The following is a 19,949-nucleotide window of genomic DNA, read 5'->3' on the forward strand; positions in this document are numbered from 1 at the left end:
TGTATGTCTGTGTTACTTGGTGTAAGTGTGTGTCTGTGTTACTGGGTAACAGTGCATGTCTTTGTTAGTTGGTGTCAGTGTATGTCTGTGTTACTTGGTGTAAGTGTGTGTCTTTGTTATTTGGTGTAATTGTCTGTCTTTGTTACTTGGTGTCAGTGTATGTCTGTGTTACTTGGTGTAAGTGGATGTCTTTGTTACTTGGTGTCAGTGGATGTCTTTGTTGCTTGGTGTAAGTGTGTGTCTGTGTTACTGGTTACCAGTGTCTGCCTTTGTTACTTGGTGTCAGTGTATGTCTTTGTGACTTGGTGTCAGTGTATGTCTTTGTTACTGGGTGTCAGTGTGTGACTGTGTTAGTTGGTGTCAGTGTATGTCTTTGTTACTTGGTGTAAGTGTGTGTCTGTGTTACTGGGTATCAGTGTCTGTCTTTGTTACTTGGTGTAAGTGTGTGTCTTTGTTACTTGGTGTAATTGTATGTCTTTGTTACTTGGTGTCAGTGTATGTCTGTGTTACTTGGTGTTAGTGTATGTCTTTGCTACTTGGTGTAAGTGTGTGTCTGTGTTACTTGTTGTCAGTGTGTGCCTGTATTCCTGGGTATCAGTGTATGTCTTTGTTACTTGGTGTCAGTATATGTCTTTGTTACTTGGTGTAAGTGTGTGTCTGTGTTACTGGGTATCAGTGTATGTCTTTGTTACTTGGTGTCAGTGTATGTCTGTGTTACTTGGTGTAAGTGTGTGTCTGTGTTACTGGGTGACAGTGTTTGTCTATGTTACTGGGTATCAGTGTATGTCTTTGTTACTTGGTGTCGGTGTCTGTCAAAATACTTGGTGTAAGTGGGTGTCTTTGTTACTTGGTGTAATTGTCTGTCTGTGTTACTTGGTGTAAGTGTACGTCTTTGTTACTTGGTGTAATTGTATGTCTTTGTTACTTGGTGTCAGTGTGTGTCTTTGTTACTGGGTATCAGTATATGTCTTTGTGACTTGGTATCAGTGTATGTCTTTGTGACTTGGTGTCAGTGTATGTCTTTGTTACTGGGTGTCAGTGTGTGACTGTGTTAGTTGGTGTCAGTGTATGTCTTTGTTACTTGGTGTAAGTGTGTGTCTGTGTTACTGGGTATCAGTGTCTGTCTTTGTTACTTGGTGTAAATGTGTGTCTTTGTTACTTGGTGTAATTGTATATCTTTGTTACTTGGTGTCAGTGTATGTCTGTGTTACTTGGTGTTAGTGTATGTCTTTGCTACTTGGTGTAAGTGTGTGTATGTGTTAATTGTTGTCAGTGTGTGTCTGTGTTCCTGGGTATCAGTGTATGTCTTTGTTACTTGGTGTCAGTATATGTCTTTGTTACTTGGTGTAAGTGTGTGCCTGTGTTACTGGGGATCAGTGTATGTCTTTGTTTCTTGGTGTCAGTGTATGACTGTGTTACTTGGTGTAAGTGTGTGTCTGTGTTACTGGGTGACAGTGTGTGTCTATGTTACTGGGTATCAGTGTATGTCTTTGTTACTTGGTGTCAGTGTCTGTCAAAATACTTGGTGTAAGTGTATGTCTTTGTTACTTGGTGTAATTGTCTGTCTTTGTTACTTGGTGTCAGTGTACGTCTGTGTTACCTGGTGTCAGTGTGTTTGTTTGTGTTACTGGGTGTCATTGTGTGTCTGTGTTACTTGGTTTAAGTCTGTGTCTTTGTTACTTGGTGTCCGTATGTGTCTGCGTTACTGGGTGTCAGTGTATGTCTTTGTTTCTGGGTGTCAATGTATGACTGTGTTACTTGGAGTAAGTGTGTGTCTGTGTTACTGGGTATCAGTGTATGTCTTTGTGACTTGGTGTCAGTGTATGTCTTTGTTACTGGGTGTCAGTGTGTGTCTTTGTGACTTGGTGTCAGTGTGTGTCTGCGTTACTGGGTATCAGTGTATGTCTTTGTTACTTGGTGTCAGTGTCTGTCAAAATACTTGGTGTCAGTGTATGCCTTTGTTGCTTGCAGTCAGTGTATGTCTTTGTTACTTGGTGTCAGTGTGTGTCTGTGTTACTGGGTATCAGTGTATGTCTTTGTGACTTGGTGTCAGTGTATGTCTTTGTGACTGGGTGTCAGTGTGTGTCTGTGTTACTTGGTGTCATTGTATCAGTGTTTCTCTGTGTGACTGGGTGTCAGTGTGTGTTTGTTTGTGTTACTGGGTGTCAGTGACACTAGGTGTCAGTATTTAGTTTAGTTTAGAGATACAGCACGTAAACAGGCCCTTCGGCCCGCCGTGTCTGTGCCGACCATCAACCACCCATTTATACTAATCCTACACGAATCCCGTATTCCTATCACATCCCCACCTATCAACTATATAGTTCCCTTCCACCTACCTATACTAGGGGCAATTTATGATGGCCAATTAACATATCAACCTGCAAGTCTTTAGCATGTGGGAGGAAACCGGAGCACCCGGAGGAAACCCACGCAGACACAGGGAGAACTTGCAAACTCCGCACAGGCAGTACCCAGAATCGAACCCGGGTCCCTGGAGCTGTGAGGCTGCGGTGCTAACCAATGCGCCAATGTTCCCCCCCCCACCCACCCCACCCCACCCCCGCAGTGTGTGCCTTTGTTACTTGGTGTCAGTGTGTGCCTGTGTTACTGGGCATCAGTGTATGTCTTTGTGACTTGGTGTCAGTGTCTGTCTTCTTTACTGGGTGTCAGTGTGTCTCTGTGTTACTGGGAGTCAGTGTGTGTTTGTTTGTGTTCGTGGGTATCAGTGTATGTCTTTGTGACTTGGTATCAGTGTATGTCTTTGTTACTGGGTGTCAGTGTGTGTCTGTGTTACTTGGTGTAAGTGTATGTCTTTGTTACTTGGTGTCCGTGTGTGTCTGTGTTACTTGGTGTCAGTGTATGTCTTCGTTACTTGGTGTCAGTGTATGTCTTTGTTGCTTGGTCTAAGTGTGTGTCTGTGTTACTGGGTATCAGTGTCTGTCTTTGATACTTGGTGTAAGTGTGTGCCTGTGTTACAGGGTATCAGTGCATGTCTTTGTTACTTGGTGTCAGTGTATGTCTGTGTTACTTGGTGTAAGTGTGCGTCTGTGTTAATGGGTATCATGTATGCCTTTGTTACTTGGTGTCAGTGTATGTCAAAATACTTGGCGTAAGTGGGTGTCTTTGTTACTTGGTGTAATTGTCTGTCTTTGTTACTTGGTGTAAGTGTACGTCTTTGTAACCTGGTGTAATTGTATGTCTTTGTTACTTGGTGTCAGTGTGTGTCTGTGTTACTGGGTATCAGTATATGTCTTTGTGACTTGGAATCAGTGTATGTCTTTGTGACTTGGTGTCAGTGTAAGTCATTGTTACTGGGTGTCAGTGTGTGACTGTGTTAGTTGGTGTCAGTGTATGTCTTTGTTACTTGGTGTAAGTGTGTGTCTGTGTTACTGTGTATCAGTGTCTGTCTTTCTTACTTGGTGTAAGTGTGTGTCTGTGTTACTGGGTATCAGTGTATGTCTTTTTTACTTGGTGTCAGTGTATGTCTGTGTTACTTGGTGTAATTGTGTGTCTGTGTTCCTGGGTGTCAGAGTGTGTCTGTGTTACTTGGTGTAAGTGTGTGTCTTTGTTACTTGGTGTCCGTGTGTGTCTGTGTGACTTGGTGTAAGTTTGTGTCTTTGTTACTTGGTGTCAGTGTATGTCTTTGTTACTTGGTGTCAGTGTATGTCTGTGTTACTTGGTGTAAGTGTATGTCTTTGTTACTTGGTGTCAGTGTATGTCTGTGTTACTTGGTGTAAGTGTGCGTCTGTGTTACTGGGTATCAGTGTTTGTCTTTGTTACTTGGTGTCAGTGTATGTCTGTGTTGCTTGTTGTAAGTGTGTGTCTGTGTTACCGGGTGTCAGTGTCTGTCTTTGTTACTTGGTGTAAGTGTGTGTCTGTGTTACTGGGCATCAGTGTATGTCTTTTTTACTTGGTGTCAGTGTTTGTCTGTGTTACTTGGTGTAATTGTGTGTCTGTGTTACTGGGTGTCAGTGTGTGTCTGTGTTACTTGGTGTAAGTGTGTGTCTTTGTTACTTGGTGTCCGTGTGTGTCTGTGTGACTTGGTGTAAGTGTGTGTCTGTGTTACTTTGTGTAATTCTATGTCTTTGTTACTTGGTGTCAGTGTATGTCTGTGTTACTTGGTGTAAGTGTGTGTCTTTGTTACTTGGTGTAAGTGTGTGTCTGTGTTACATGGTGTCAGTGTGTGTCTGTGTTCCTGGGTATCAGTGTATGTCTTTGTTGCTTGGTGTCAGTGTATGTATGTGTTACTTGGTGTAAGTGTGTGTCTGTGTTACTGGGTATCAGTGTATGTCTTTGTTACTTGGTGTCTGTGTATGTCGGTGTTGCTTGTTGTAAGTGTGTGTCTGTGTTACCGGGTGTCAGTGTCTGTCTTTGTTACTTGGTGTAAGTGTGTGTCTGTGTTACTGGGTATCAGTTTATGTCTTTTTTACTTGGTGTCAGTGTTTGTCTGTGTTACTTGGTGTAATTGTGTGTCTGTGTTACTGGGTGTCAGTGTGTGTCTGTGTTACTTGGTGTAAGTGTGTGATTTTGTTACTTGGTGTCCGTGTGTGTCTGTGTGACTTGGTGTAAGTGTGTGTCTGTGTTACTTTGTGTAATTCTATGTCTTTGTTACTTGGTGTCAGTGTATGTCTGTGTTCCTTGGTGTAACTGTGTGTCTTTGTTACTTGGTGTAATTTTATGTCTTTGTTACTTGGTGTCAGTGTATGTCTGTGTTACTTGGTGTATGTGTATGTCTTTGTTACTTGGTGTAAGTGTGTGTCTGTGTTACATGGTGTCAGTGTGTGTCTGTGTTACTGGATATCAGTGTATGTCTTTGTTACTTGGTGTCAGTGTATGTCTGTGTTGCTTGGTGTAAGTGTGTGTCTGTGTTACTGGGTATCAGTGTCTGTCTTTGTTACTTGGTGCAAGTGTGTGTCTGTGTTACTGGGTATCAGTGTATGTCTGTGTTACTGGGTGTCCGTGTGTGTCTGTGTTTCTGGGTGTCTGTGTATGTCTTTGTTACTGGGTGTCAGTGCATGTTTTTGTAACTTGGTGTAAGTCTGTGTCTGTGTTACTGGGTATCAGTGTATGTCTTTGTGACTTGGTATCAGTGTATGTCTTTGTTACTGGGTGTCAGTGTGTGTCTGTGTTACTGGGTGTCAGTATATGTCTTTGTGACTTGGTATCAGTGTATGTCATTGTTACTGGGTGTCAGTGTGTGTCTGTGTTACTTGGTCTAAGTGTATGTCTTTGTTACTTGTTGTAAGTGTGTGTCTGTGTTACTGGGTGTCAGTGTATGTCTTTGTTACTTGGTGTCAGTGTATGTCTTTGTTACTTGGTGTAAGTGTTTGTCTGTGTTACTGGGTATCAGTGTCTGTCTTTGTTACTTGGTGTAAGTGTGTGCCTGTGTTACAGGGTATCAGTGCATGTCTTTGCTACTTGGTGTCAGTGTATGTCTGTGTTACTTGGTGTAAGTGTGTGTCTGTGTTAATGGGTATCATGTATGCCTTTGTTACTTGGTGTCAGTGTATGTCAAATTACTTGGTGTAACTGGGTGTCTTTGTTACTTGGTGTAATTGTCTGTCTTTGTTACTTGGTTTAACTGTATGTTTTTGTTACTTGGTGTCAGTGTATGTCTTTGTTACTTGGTGTCAGTGTGTGTCTGTGTTACTGGGTATCAGTATATGTCTTTGTGACTTGGTATCAGTGTATGTCTTTGTGACTTGGTGTCAGTGTATGTCTTTGTTACTGGGTGTCAGTGTGTGACTGTGTTAGTTGGTGTCAGTGTATGTCTTTGTTACTTGGTGTAAGTGTGTGTCTGTGTTACTGGGTATCAGTGTCTGTCTTTGTTACTTGGTGTAAGTGTGTGTCTTTGTTACTTGGTGTAATTGTATGTCTTTGTTACTTGGTGGCAGTGTCTGTCTGTGTTAATTGGTGTTAGTGTATGTCTCTGTTACTTGGTGCAAGTGTGTGTCTGTGTTACTTGGTGTAAGTGTGTGTCTGTGTTCCTGGGTATCAGTGTATGTCTTTGTTACTTGGTGTCAGTATATGTCTGTGTTACTTGGTGTAAGTGTGTGTCTGTGTTACTGGGTATCAGTGTATGTCCTTGTTACTTGGTGTCAGTGTATGTCTTTGTTACTGGGTGTCAGTGTATGTCTTTGTTACTTGTTGTAAGTGTGTGTCTGTGTTACTGGGTATCTGTGTATGTCTTTGTTACTTGGTGTCAGTGTATGTCAAAATACTTGGTGTAGGTGTATGTCTTTGTTACTTGGTGTAATTGTCTGTCTTTGTTACTTGGTGTCAGTGTATGTCTGTGTTACTTGGTGTAAATGTGTGTCTGTGTTCCTGGGTATCAGTGTATGTCTTTGTTACTTGGTGTCAGTATATGTCTGTGTTACTTGGTGTAAGTTTGTGTCTGTGTTACTGGGTATCAGTGTATGTCTCTGTTACTTGGTGTCAGTGTGTGTCTGTGTTACTTGGTGTAAGTGTGTGTCTTTGTTACTTGGTTTCTGTGTGTGTCTGTGTGACGTGGTGTAAGCGTGTATATGTATTACTTGGTGTAATTGTATGTCTTTGTTACTTGGTGTCAGTGTATGTCTGTGTTACTTGGTGTAAGTGTGTGTCTTTGTTACTTGGTGTAATTGTATCTCTTTGTTACTTGGTGTCAGTGTATGTCTGTGTTGCTTGCTGCAAGTGTGTGTCTCTGTTACTGGGTATCAGTGTCTGTCTTTGTTACTTGCTGTAAGTGTGTATCTGTTTTACTGGGTGTCAGTGTATGTCTTTGTTACTTGGTGTCAGTGTATGTCTGTCTTACTTGGTGTAAGTGTGTCTGTGTTACTGGGTGTCAGTGTGTGTCTGTGTTACTTGGTGTAAGTGTGTGTCTTTTTTACTTGGTGTCAGTGTGTGTCTGTGTGACTTGGTGTAAGTGTGTGTCTGTGTTACTTGGTGTAATTGTATGTCTTTGTTACTTGGTGCAAGTGTGTGTCTGTATTACTTGGTGTCAGTGTGTGTCTGTGTTCCTGGGTATCAGTGTATGTCTTTGTTACTTGGTGTCAGTGCATGTCTGTGTTACTTGGTGTAAGTGTGTGTCTGTGTTACTGGGTATCAGTGCATGTCTTTGTTATTTGGTGTCAGTGTATGTTTGTGTTGCTTGGTGTAAGTGTGTGTCTGTGTTACTGGGTATCAGTGTCTGTCTTTGTTACTTGGTGTAAGTGTGTGTCTTTGTTACTTGGTGTAAGTGTGTGTCTTTGTTACTTGGTTTAATTGTATGTCTTTGTTACTTGGTGTCAGTGTATGTCTGTGTTACTTGGTGTAAGTGTATGTCTTTGTTACTTGGTGTCAGTGTATGTCTGTGTTACTTGGTGTAAGTGTGCGTCTGTGTTACAGGGTATCAGTGTATGTCTTTGTTACTTGGTGTCAGTGTATGTCTGTGCTGCTTGGTGTAAGTGTGTGTCTGTGTTACTGGGTATCAGTGTTTGTCTTTGTTACTTGGTGTAATTGTGTGTCTGTGTTACTGGGTATCAGTGTATGTCTTTGTTACTTGTTGTCAGTGTATGTCTGTGTTACTTGGTGTAAGTGTGTGTCTTTGTTACTTGGTGTCAGTGTGTGTCTGTGTGACTTGCTGTAAGTGTGTGTCTGTGTTACTTGGTGAAATTGTATGTCTTTGTTACTTGGTTTAAGTGTGTGTCTGTGTTACTTGGGGTAAGAGTGTGTCTGTGTTCCTGGGTATCAGTGTGTGTCTTTGTTACTTGGTGTCAGTGCATGTCTGTGTTACTTGGTGTAAGTGTGTGTCTGTGTTACTGGGTATCAGTGTATGTCTTTGTTACTTGGTGTCAGTGTATGTCTGTGTTGCTTGGTGTAAGTGTGTGTCTGTGTTACCTGGTGTCTGTGTATGTCTGCGTTACCTGGTGTCAGTGTGTTTGTTTGTGTTACTGGGTGTCAGTTTGTGTCTGTGTTCCTTGGTGTAAGTTTGTGTCTTTGTTACTTGGTGTCCGTGAGTGTCTGCGTTACTGGGTGTCAGTGTATGTCTTTGTTACTGGATGTCAGTGTATGTCTGTGTTACTTGGTGTAAGTGTATGTCTGTGTTACTGGGTATCAATGTATGTCTTTGTGACTTGGTGTCAGTGTATGTCTTTGTTACTGGGTGTCAGTGTGTGTCTTTGTGACTTGGTGTCAGTGTGTGTCTTTGTTACTTGGTGTAAGTGTGTGTCTGCGTTAATGGGTATCAGTGTATGTCTTTGTTATTTGGTGTCAGTGTATGTCAAAATACTTGGTGTAAGTGTATGTCTTTGTTACTTGGTGTAATTGTCTGTCTTTTTACTTGGTGTCTGTATGTGTCTTTGTTACTTGGTGTCAGTGTATGTCTTTGTTACTTGGTGTCAGTGTATGTCTGTGTTGCTTGGTGTAAGTGTGTGTCTGTGTTACTGGGTATCAGTGTCTGCCTTGTTGCTTGGAATAAGTGTGTGTCTGTGTTACTGGGTATCAGTGTATGTCTGTGTTACTGGGTGTCAGTGTGTGTCTGTGTTACTTGGTGTAAGTGCGTGTCTTTGTTACTTTGTGTCCTTGTGTGTCTGTGTTACTGGGTGTCAGTGTATGTGTTTGTTACTGGGTGTCAGTGCATGTCTTTGTTACTTGGTGTAAGTGTGTGTCTGTGTTACTGGGTATCTGTGTCTGTCTTTGTTACTTGGTGTAAGTGTATGTCTGTGTTACTGGGTATCAGTGTATGTCTTTGTTACTTGGTGTCAGTGTATGTCTGTGTTTCTTGGTGTAAGTGTGTGTCTGTGTTACTGGGTATCAGTGTATGTCTTTGTGACTTGGTATCTGTGTATGCCTTTGTTACTGGGTGTCAGTGTGTGTCTTTGTGACTTGGTGTCAGTGTATGTCTTTGTTACTTGGTGTAAGTGTGTGTCTGTGTTACTGGGTATCAGTGTATGTCTTTGTTACTTGTTGTCAGTGTATGTCAAAATACTTGGTGAAAGTGTATGTCTTTGTTACTTGGTGTAATTGTCTGTCTTTGTTAGTTGGTGTAAGTATATGTCTTTGTTACTTGGTGTCAGTGTATGTGTTTGCTACTTGGTGTCAGTGTATGTCATTGTGACTTGGTGTCAGTGTATGTCTGTGTTACTGTTTATTAGTGCTTCTCTGTGTAACTGGGTGTCAGTGTGTGTTTGTTTGTGTTACTGGGTGTCAGTGTATGTCTTTGTTACTTGGTGTAAGTGTGTGTCTGTGTTACTGGGTGTCAGTGTCTGTCTTTGTGACTTGGTGTCTGTGCATGTCTGTGTTACTGTTTATTAGTGCTTCTCTGTGTTACTGGGTGTCAGTGTGTGTTTGTTTGTGTTACGTGGTGTCAGTGTATGTCTTTGTTACTTGGTGTATGTGTGTGTCTTTGATACTTGGTGTAATTGTATGTCTTTGTTACTTGGTGTCAGTGTATGTCTGTGTTACGTGGTGTCAGTGTATGTCTTTGTTACTCGGTGTAAGTGTGTGTCTGTGTTACTTGGTGCAAGTGTGTGTCTGTGTTACTGGATATCTGTGTATGTCTTTGTTACTTGGTGTCAGTGTATGTCTGTGTTACTTGGTATAAGTGTGTGTCTGTGTTACTGGGTGTCAGTGTGTGTCTGTGTTACTTGGTGTAAGTGTGTGTCTTTGTTACTTGGTGTCCGTGTGTGTCTCTGTTACTGGGTGTCAGTGCATGTCTTTGTTACTTTGTGTCAGTGCATATCTGTGTTACTTGGTGTAAGTGTGTGTCTTTGTTACTTGGTGTATTTGTATGTCTTTGTTACTTGGTGTAAGTGTGTGTCTGTGTTACTTGGTGTAGGTGTGTGTCTGTGTTCCTGGGTATCAGTGTATGTCTTTGTTACTTGGTGTCAGTGTATGTCTGTGTTACTTGGTGTAAGTGTGTGTCTGTGTTACTGGGTATCACTGTATGTCTTGGTTACTTTGTGTCATTGTATGTTTGCGTTGCTTGGTGTAAGTGTGTATCTATGTTACTTGGTGTAAGTATGTGTCTGTGTTACTGGGTGTCAGAGTGTGTCTGTGTTCCTTGGTGCTAGTGTGTGTCGTTGTTGCTTGGTGTCCGTGTGTGTCTGTGTTTCTGGGTGTCTGTGTATGTCTTTGTTACTGGGTGTCAGTGCATGTTTTTGTAACTTGGTGTAAGTCTGTGTCTGTGTTACTGGGTATCAGTGTCTGTCTTTGTTACTTGGTGTAAGAGTGTGTCTGTGTTACACGGTATCAGTGTGTGTCTGTGTCCCTTGGTGCTAGTGTGTGCCGTTGTTACTTGGTGTCCGTGTGTGTCTGTGTTACTGGGTGTCTGTGTATGTCTTTGTTACTGGGTGTCAGTGTATGTTTTTGTTACTTGGTGTAAGTCTGTGTCTGTGTTACTGGGTATCAGTGTCTGTATTTGTTACTTGGTGTCAGTGTATGTCTTTGTTACTTGGTTTAAGTGTGTGTCTGTGTTACTGGTTGTCAGTGTATGTCTTTGTGACTTGGTGTCAGTGTATGTCTTTGTTTCTGGGTGTCAGTGTGTGTCTTTGTGACTTGGTATCAGTGTATGTCTTTGTTACTTGTTGTAAGTGTGTGTCTGTGTTACTGGGTATCAGTGTATGTCTTTGTTACTGGGTGTCAGTGTTTGTCTTGGTTACTTGGTGTCATTGTATGTCTGTGTTGCTTGGTGTAAGTGTGTGTCTGTGTTACTGGGTGTCAGTGTGTGTCTGTGTCCCTTGGTGCTAGTGTGTGTCGTTGTTACTTGGTGTCCGTGTGTGTCTGTGTTACTGGTTGTCTGTGTACGTCTTTGTTTCTGGGTGTCAGTGTATGTTTTTGTTACTTGGTATAAGTCTGTGTCTGTGTTACTGGGTATCAGTGTCTGTCTTTTTTACTTGGTGTCAGTGTTTGTCTTTGTTACTTGGTTGAAGTGTGTGTCTGTGTTACTGGTTGTCAGTGTATGTCTTTGTGACTTGGTGTCAGTGTATGTCTTTCTTACTGGGTGTCAGTGTGTGTCTTTGTGAATTGGTGTCAGTGTATGTCTTTGTTACTTGTTGTAAGTGTGTGTCTGTGTTACTGGGTATCAGTGTATGTCTTTGTTACTTGGTGTCAGTGCATGTCAAAGTACTTGGTGTAAGTGTATGACTTTATTCGTTGGTGTAACTCCCTGTCTTTGTTACTTGGTGTAATTGTATCACTGTGTTACTGGGTATCAGTGTATGTCTGTGTTACTGGGTATCAGTGTATGTCTTTGTGACTTTGTGTCATTGCATGTCTGTGTTGCTTGGTGTAAATGTGTGTCTCTGTTACTGGGTGTCAGTGTGTGTCTGTGTTACTCAGTGTAAGTGTGTGTCCTTGTTACTTGGTGTCCGTGTGTGTCTGTGTTACTGGGTGTCAGTGTATGTCTTTGTTACTTGGTGTAAGTGTGTGTCTGTGTTACTGGGTGTCAGTGTATGTCTTTGTTACTGGGTGTCAGTTTATGTCTTTGTTACTTGGTGTAAGTGTGTGTCTGTGTTACTGGGTATCAGTGTCTGTCTTTGTTACTTGGTGTAAGTGTGTGTCTGTGTTACACGGTATCAATGTATGTCTTTGTTACTTGGTGTCAGTATATGTCTTTGTTACTTGGTGCAAATGTGTGTCTGTGTTACTGGGTGTCAGTGTATGTCTTTGTGACTTGGTGTCAGTGTATGTCTTTGTTACTGGGTGACAGTGTGTGTCTTTGTGACTTGGTGTCAGTATATGTCTTTGTTACTTGATGTAAGTGTGCGGCTGTGTTACTGGGTATCAGTGTATGTCTTTGTTACATGGTGTCAGTGTATGTCAATATACTTGGTGTAAGTGTGTGTCTTTGTGTCTTGGTGTAATTGACTGCCTTTGTTACTTGGTGTAAGTGTATCACTGTGTTACTGGGTATCAGTGTATGTCTTTGTGACTTTGTGTCAGTGTGTGTCTGTGTTACTGGGTATCAGTGTATGTCTTTGTGACTTGGTATCAGTGTATGTCTTTGTTACTGGTGTCAGTGTGTGCCTGTGTTACTGGGTGTAAGTGTATGTCTTTGTGACTTGGTGTCAGTGTATGTCTTTGTTACTGGGTGTCAGTGTGTGTCTTTGTGACTTGGTGTCAGTGTCTGTCTTTGTTACTTGTTGAAAGTGTGTGTCTGTGCTACTGGGTATCAGTGTATGTCTTTGTTACTTGGTGTCAGGGTATGTCAAAATACTTGGTGTAAGTGTATGTCTTTGTTACTTGGTGTCAGTGTGTGTCTGTGTTACTGGGTATCAGTGTATGTCTTTGTGACTTGGTATCAGTGTATGTCTTTGTTACTGGGTGTCAGTGTATGTCTGTTACTGGGTATCAGTGTATGTCTTTGTGACTTGGTATCAGTGTATGTCTTTGTTACTGGGTTTCAGTGTATGTCTATGTTACTTGGTGTCAGTGTTTGTCTTTGTTACTGTTTGTCAGTGTTTCTCTGTGTTGCTGGGTGTCAGTGTGTGTCTGTGACACTAGGTGTCATTAAATAGTTTTGTTTAGAGATGCAGCACTCTGTGCCGACCATCAACCACCCATTTATACTAATCCTACACTAATCCCGTATTCCTATCACATCCCCACCTATCCCTATATATTTCCCTACCACCTACCTATACTCGGGGCAATTTATGATGGCCAATTAACCTATCAACCTGCAAGTCTTTGGCATGTGGGAGGAAACCGGAGCAACTGGAGGAAACACACGCAGACACTGGGAGAACTTGCAAACTCCGCACAAGCAGTACCCTGAATCGAACCCGGGTCCCTGGAGCTGTGAGGCTGCGGTGCTAACCAATGCGCCAATGTGCCCCCCGCAGTGTGTGCCTTTGTTACTTGGTGTCAGTGTGTGTCTGTCTTACTGGGCATCAGTGTATGTCTTTGTGACTTGGTATCAGTGTATGTCTTTGTTACTGGGTGTCAGTGTGTTTCTGTGTTACTTGGTGTAAATGTGTGTCTTTGTTACTTGCTGTCCGTGTGTGTCTGTGTTACTGGGTGTCAGTGTAGGCCTTTGTTACTTGGTGTAAGTGTATGTCTTTGTTACTTGGTTTAAGTGTGTGTCTGTGTGGCTGGGTATCAGTGTCTGTCTTTGTTACTTGGTGTTAGTGTGAGTCTGTGTTACAGGGTATCAGTGCATGTCTTTGTTACTTGGTGTAAGTGTGTGTCTGTGTTACTGGGTGTCAGTGCATGTCTTTGTTACTTGGTGTCAGTGTATATCCGTGTTACTTGTTGTAAGTGTGTGTCTTTGTTACTTGGTGTAATTGAATGTCTTTGTTACTTGTTGTCAGTGTATGTCTGTGTTACTTGGTGTAAGTGTATGTCTTTGTTTCTTGGTGTAAGTGTGTATCTGTGTTACTGGGTGTCAGTGTATGTCTGTGTTACTTGGTGTCAGTGTATGTCTTTGTTACTGGGTGTCAGTGTGTGTCTTTGTGACTTGGTGTCAGTGTATGACTTTGTCACTTGGTGTAAGTGTGTGTCTTTGTTACTGGGTATCAGTGTATGTCTTTGTTACTTGGTGTCAGTGTATCTCAAAATATTTGCTGCAAGTGGATGTCTTTGTTACTTGGTGTAATTGTCTGTCTTTGTTACTTGGTGTAAGTGTATGTCTTTGATACTTGGTGTCAGTGTATGTCTGTGTTACTTGGTGTTAGTGTATGTCTTTGTTACTTGGTGCAAGTGTGTGTCTGTGTAACTTGTTGTAAGTGTGTGTCTGTGTTCCTGGGTATCAGTGTATGTCTTTGTTACTTGGTGTCAGTGTATGTCTGTGCTACTTGGTGTAAGTGTGTGTCTGTGTAACTGGGTATCAGTGTATGTCTTTGTTACTTCTTGTCAGTGTATGTCTGTGTTACTTGTTGTAAGTGTGTGTCTGTGTTACTGGGTGTCAGTGTGTGTCTGTGTTACTTGGTGTAAGTGTGTGTCTTTGTTACTTGCTGTCCGTGTGTGTCTGTGTTACTGGGTGTCAGTGTATGTCTTTGTTACTTGGTGTCAGTGTATGTGTTTGTTACTTGGTGTAAGTGTGTGTCTGTGTTACTGGGTATCAGTGCATGTCTTTGTTGCTTGGTGTAAATGTGTGTCTGTGTTACTGGGTATCAGTGTATGTCTTTGTTACTGGGTGTCAGTGTGTGTCGTTGTGACTTGGTGCCTGTGTATGTCATTGTTACTTGGTGTAAGTGTGTGTCTGTGTTACTGGGTATCAGTGTATGTCTTTGTTACTTGGTGTAAGTGTGTGTCTGTGTTACTGGGTGTCAGTTTGTGTCTGTGTTACTTGGTATAAGTCTGTGTCTTTGTTACTTGGTGTCCGTGTGTGTCTGTGTTACTGGGTGTCAGTGTATGTCTTTGTTACTGGGTGTCAGTGTATGTCTTTGTTACCTGGCGTAAGTGTGTGTCTGTGTTACTGGGTATCAGTGTCTGTCTTTGTTACTTGGTGTAAGTGTGTGTCTGTGTTACTGGGTGTCAGTTTGTGTCTGTGTTACTTGGTGTAAGTCGGTGTCCTTGTTACTTGGTGTCTCTGTGTGTCTGTGTTACTGGGTGTCAGTGTATGTCTTTGTTACTGGGTGTCAGTGTGTGTCTTTGTGAATTGGTGTCGGTGTATGTCTTTGTTACAAGGTGTAAGGGTGTATCTGTGTTACTGGGTATCAGTGTATGTCTTTTTTACTTGGTGTCAGTGTATGTCTTTGTTACTTGGTGTCAGTGTGTGTCTGTGCTACTGGGTATTAGTGTATGTCTTTGTGACTTGGTATCAGTGTATGTCTTTGTGACTTGGTGTCAGTGTGTGTCTTTGTTACTGGGTGTCAGGGTGTGTTTGCGATATTTGGTGTCAGTGTATGTCTTTGTTACTGTGTATTAGTGTTTCTCTGTGTTGCTGGGTGCCAGTGTGTGTTTGTTTGTGTTACTGGGTGTCAGTGTATGTCTTTGTTACTTGGTGTAAGTGTGTGTCTGTGTTACTGGGAATCAGTGTCTGTCTTTGTTACTTGGTGTAAGTGTGTGTCTTTGTTACTTGGTGGAAGTGTATGTCTTTGTTACTTGGTGTCAGTGTATGTCTGTGTTACATGGTGTAAGTGTGGGTCTGTGTTACTGGGTATCAGTGTATGTCTTTGTTCCTTGGTGTCAGTGTCTGACTTTGTTACTTGGTGCAAATGTGTGTCTTTGTTACTGGGTGTCAGTGTTTGTCTGTGTTACTTGGTGTAAGTGTGTGTCTTTGTTACTTGGTGTCCGTGTGTGTCTGTGTTACTGGGTGTCAGTGCATGTCTTTGTTACTTGGTGTCAGTGTATGTCAAAATACTTGGTGTAAGTGTATGTCTTTGTGACTTGGTATCATTGTATGTCTTTGTGACTTGGTGTCAGTGTATGTCTTTGTTACTGGGTGTCACTGTGTGTCTGCGATATTTGGTGTCAGTGCATGTCTTTGTTACTGTTTATTAGTGTTTCTCTGTGTTACTGGGTAACAGTGTATGTCTTTGTTACTTGGTGTCAGTTTATGTCTGTGTTCCTTGGTGTAAATGTGTGTCTTTGTTACTTGGTGTAATTGTATGTCTTTGTTACTTGGTGTCAGTGTATGTCTTTGTTACTTGGTGCAAGTGAGTGTTTGTGTTACTTGGTTTCAGTGTGTGTCTGTGTTACTTGGAATCAGTGTATGTCTGTGTTACTTGGTGTAAGTGTGTGTCTGTGTTACTTTGTAACAGTGCACGTCTTTGTTACTTGGTGTCAGTGTATGTCTGTGTTACTTGGTGTAAGTGTGTGTCTTTGTTATTTGGTGTAATTGTCTGTCTTTGTTACTTGGTGTCAGTGTATGTCTGTGTTACTTGGTGTAAGTGGATGTCTTTGTTACTTGGTGTCAGTGGATGTCTTTGTTGCTTGGTGTAAGTATGTGTCTGTGTTACTGGATGTCTTTGTTACTTGGTGTCAGTGTATGTCTTTGTGACTTGGTGTCAGTGTATGTCTTTGTTACTGGGTGTCACTGTATGTCTTTGTAACTTTGTCTCAGTGTATGTTTTTGTAACTGGGTGTCAGTTTATGACTTTGTTACTTGGTGTCAGTGTATGTCTCTGTTACTTGGTGTCAGTGTTTCTCTGTGTTACTTGGTGTAAGTGTGTGTCTTTGTTACTTGGTGTAAGAGTGTGTCTGTGTTACTGGGTATCAGTGTATGTCTTTGTTACTTGGTGTCAGTGTATGTCGTTGTTACTTGGTGTATGTGTGTGTCTGTGTTACTGGGTGTCAGTGTATGTCTTTGTTACTTGGTGTCAGTGTATGTCTGTGTTGCATAGTGTAAGTGTGTGTCTTTGTTACTTGGTGTAAGTTTATGTCTTTGTTACTTGGTGTCAGTGTATGTCTGTGTTACTTTGTGTAAGTGCTTGTCTTTGTTACTTGGTGTCAGTGTTTGTCTTTGTTACATTGTGGAAGTGTGTGTCTGTGTTACTGGGTATCAGTGTATGTCTTTGTGACATGGAGTCAGTGTATGTCTATGTTACTGGGTGTCATTGTATGTCTTTGTGACTTGGTGTCAGAGTGTGTCTCTGTTAGTCTTTGTTACTTTGTGTCAGTGTCTGTCTGTGTATGTCTTTGTTACTGTGTGTCAGTGTTTCTCTATGTTACTGGGTGTCAGTGTGTGTTTGTTTGTGTTACTGGGTGCCAGTGTGTGCCTGTGTTACTTGGTGTAAGTGTACGTCTTTGTTTCTTGGTGTCAGTGGATGTCTTTGTTACTTGGTGTCAGTGTTTGTCTTTGTTACTTGGTGTCAGTGTATGTCTTTGTTACTGGGTGTCAATGTATGTCTTTGTTACTTGTTGTAAGTGTGTGTCTGTGTTACTGGGTATCAGTGTATGTCTTTGTTTCTTGGTGTCAGTGTATGTCTTTGTTACTTGGTGTCAGTGTATGTCTGTGTTGCTGGGTATCAGCGCATGTCTTTGTTACATGGTGTCAGTGTATGTCTGTGTTACTTGGTGTAAGTGTGTGTCTTTGTTACTTGGTGTTATTGTATATCTTTGTTACTTGGTGTAAGTGTGTGTCTGTGTTACTGGGGATCAGTGTATGTGTTTGTGACTTGGTTTCAGTGCATGTCTTTGTTACTGGGTGTCAGTGTATGTCTTTGTTACTTGGTGTAAGTGTGTGTCTGTGTTTCTGGGTATCAGAGTAGGTCTTTGTGACTTGGTGTCAGCGTATGTCTTTGTTACTGGGTGTCAGTGTATGTCTTTGTGACTTGGTGTCAGTGTGTGTCTTTGTTACTTGGTGCAAGTGAGTGTTTGTGTTACTTGGTGTAAGTGTGTGTCTGTGTTACTTGGAATCAGTGTATGTCTGTGTTACTTGGTGTAAGTGTGTGTCTGTGTTACTGGGTAACAGTGCATGTCTTTGTTACTTGGTGTCAGTGTATGTCTGTGTTACTTGGTGTAAGTGTGTGTCTTTGTTATTTGGTGTAATTGTCTGTCTTTGTTACTTGGTGTCAGTGTATGCCTGTGTTACTTGGTGTAAGTGGATGTCTTTGTTACTTGGTGTCAGTGGATGTCTTTGTTGCTTGGTGTAAGTGTGTATCTGTGTTACTGGTTACCAGTGTCTGCCTTTGTTACTTGGTGTCAGTGTATGTCTTTGTGAATTGGTGTCAGTGTATGTCTTTGTTACTGGGTGTCACTGTATGTCTTTGTAACTTTGTCTCAGTGTATGTTTTTGTTACGGGGTGTCAGTTTATGACTTTGTTACTTGGTGTCAGTGTATGTCTCTCTTACTTGGTGTCAGTGTTTATCTGTGTTACTTGGTGTAAGTGTGTGTCTTTGTTACTTGGTGTAAGAGTGTGTCTGTGTTCCTGGGTATCAGTGTATGTCTTTGTTACTTGGTGTAAGTGTATGTCGTTGTTACTTGGTGTATGTTTGTGTCTGTGTTACTGGGTGTCAGTGTATATCTTTGTTACTTGGTGTCAGTGTATGTCTGTGTTGCATAGTGTAAGTGTGTGTCTTTGTTACTTGGTGTAAGTGTATGTCTTTGTTACTTGGTGTCAGTGTATGTCTGTGTTACTTTGTGTAAGTGTTTGTCTTTGTTACTTGGTGTCAGTGTTTGTCTTTGTTACATTGTGGAAGTGTGTGTCTGTGTTACTGGGTATCAGTGTATGTCTTTGTGACATGGAGTCAGTGTATGACTATGTTACTGGGTGTCAGTGTATGTCTTTGTGACTTTGTGTCAGAGTGTGTCTCTGTTAGTCTTTGTTACTTTGTGTCAGTGTCTGTCTGTGTATGTCTTTGTTACTGTGTGTCAGTGTTTCTCTATGTTACTGGGTGTCAGTGTGTGTTTGTTTGTGTTACTGGGTGCCAGTGTGTGCCTGTGTTACTTGGTGTAAGTGTACGTCTTTGTTTCTTGGTGTCAGTGGATGTCTTTGTTACTTGGTGTCAGTGTTTGTCTTTGTTACTTGGTGTCAGTGTATGTCTTTGTTACTGGGTGTCAATGTATGTCTTTGTTACTTGTTGTAAGTGTGTGTCTGTGTTACTGGGTATCAGTGTATGTCTTTGTTTCTTGGTGTCAGTGTATGTCTTTGTTACTTGGTGTCAGTGTATGTCTGTGTTGCTGGGTTTCAGCGCATGTCTTTGTTACATGGTGTCAGTGTATGTCTGTGTTACTTGGTGTAAGTGTGTGTCTTTGTTACTTGGTGTTATTGTATGTCTTTGTTACTTGGTGTCAGTGTGTGTCTGTGTTACTGGGGATCAGTGTATGTGTTTGTGACTTGGTGTCAGTGTATGTCTTTGTTGCTGGGTGTCAGTGTATGTCTTTGTGACTTGGTGTCAGTGTGTGTCTTTGTTACTTGGTGCAAGTGAGTGTTTGTGTTACTTGGTGTAAGTGTGTGTCTGTGTTACTTGGAATCAGTGTATGTCTGTGTTACTTGGTGTAAGTGTGTGTCTGTGTTACTGGGTAACAGTGCATGTCTTTGTTAGTTGGTGTCAGTGTAGGTCTGTGTTACTTGGTGTAAGTGTGTGTCTTTGTTATTTGGTGTAATTGTCTGTCTTTGTTACTTGGTGTCAGTGTATGTCTGTGTTACTTGGTGTAAGTGGATGTCTTTGTTACTTGGTGTCAGTGGATGTCTTTGTTGCTTGGTGTAAGTGTGTGTCTGTGTTACTGGTTACCAGTGTCTGCCTTTGTTACTTGGTGTCAGTGTATGTCTTTGTGACTTGGTGTCAGTGTATGTCTTTGTTACTGGGTGTCACTGTGTGACTGTGTTAGTTGGTGTCAGTGTATGTCTTTGTTACTTGGTGTAAGTGTGTGTCTGTGTTACTGGGTATCAGTGTCTGTCTTTGTTACTTGGTGTAAGTGTGTGTCTTTGTTACTTGGTGTAATTGTATGTCTTTGTTACTTGGTGTCAGTGTATGTCTGTGTTACTTGGTGTTAGTGTATGTCTTTGCTACTTGGTGTAAGTGTGTGTCTGTGTTACTTGTTGTCAGTGTGTGTCTGTGTTCCTGGGTATCAGTGTATGTCTTTGTTACTTGGTGTCAGTATATGTCTTTGTTACTTGGTGTAAGTGTGTGTCTGTGTTACTGGGTATCAGTGTATGTCTTTGTTACTTGGTGTCAGTGTATGTCTGTGTTACTTGGTGTAAGTGTGTGTCTGTGTTATTGGGTGACAGTGTTTGTCTATGTTACTGGGTATCAGTGTATGTCTTTGTTACTTGGTGTCAGTGTCTGTCAAAATACTTGGTGTAAGTGGGTGTCTTTGTTACTTGGTGTAATTGTCTGTCTGTGTTACTTGGTGTAAGTGTACGTCTTTGTTACTTGGTGTAATTGTATGTCTTTGTTACTTGGTGTCAGTGTGTGTCTTTGTTACTGGGTATCAGTATATGTCTTTGTGACTTGGTATCAGTGTATGTCTTTGTGACTTGGTGTCAGTGTATGTCTTTGTTACTGGGTGTCAGTGTGTGTCTGTGTTACTGGGTATCAGTGTCTGTCTTTGTTACTTGGTGTAAGTGTGTGTCTTTGTTACTTGGTGTAATTGTATA

This window comes from Heterodontus francisci, unplaced genomic scaffold, assembly GCF_036365525.1.
Source record: "Heterodontus francisci isolate sHetFra1 unplaced genomic scaffold, sHetFra1.hap1 HAP1_SCAFFOLD_53, whole genome shotgun sequence".
NCBI classification, from domain to species: Eukaryota; Metazoa; Chordata; class Chondrichthyes; order Heterodontiformes; family Heterodontidae; genus Heterodontus; species Heterodontus francisci.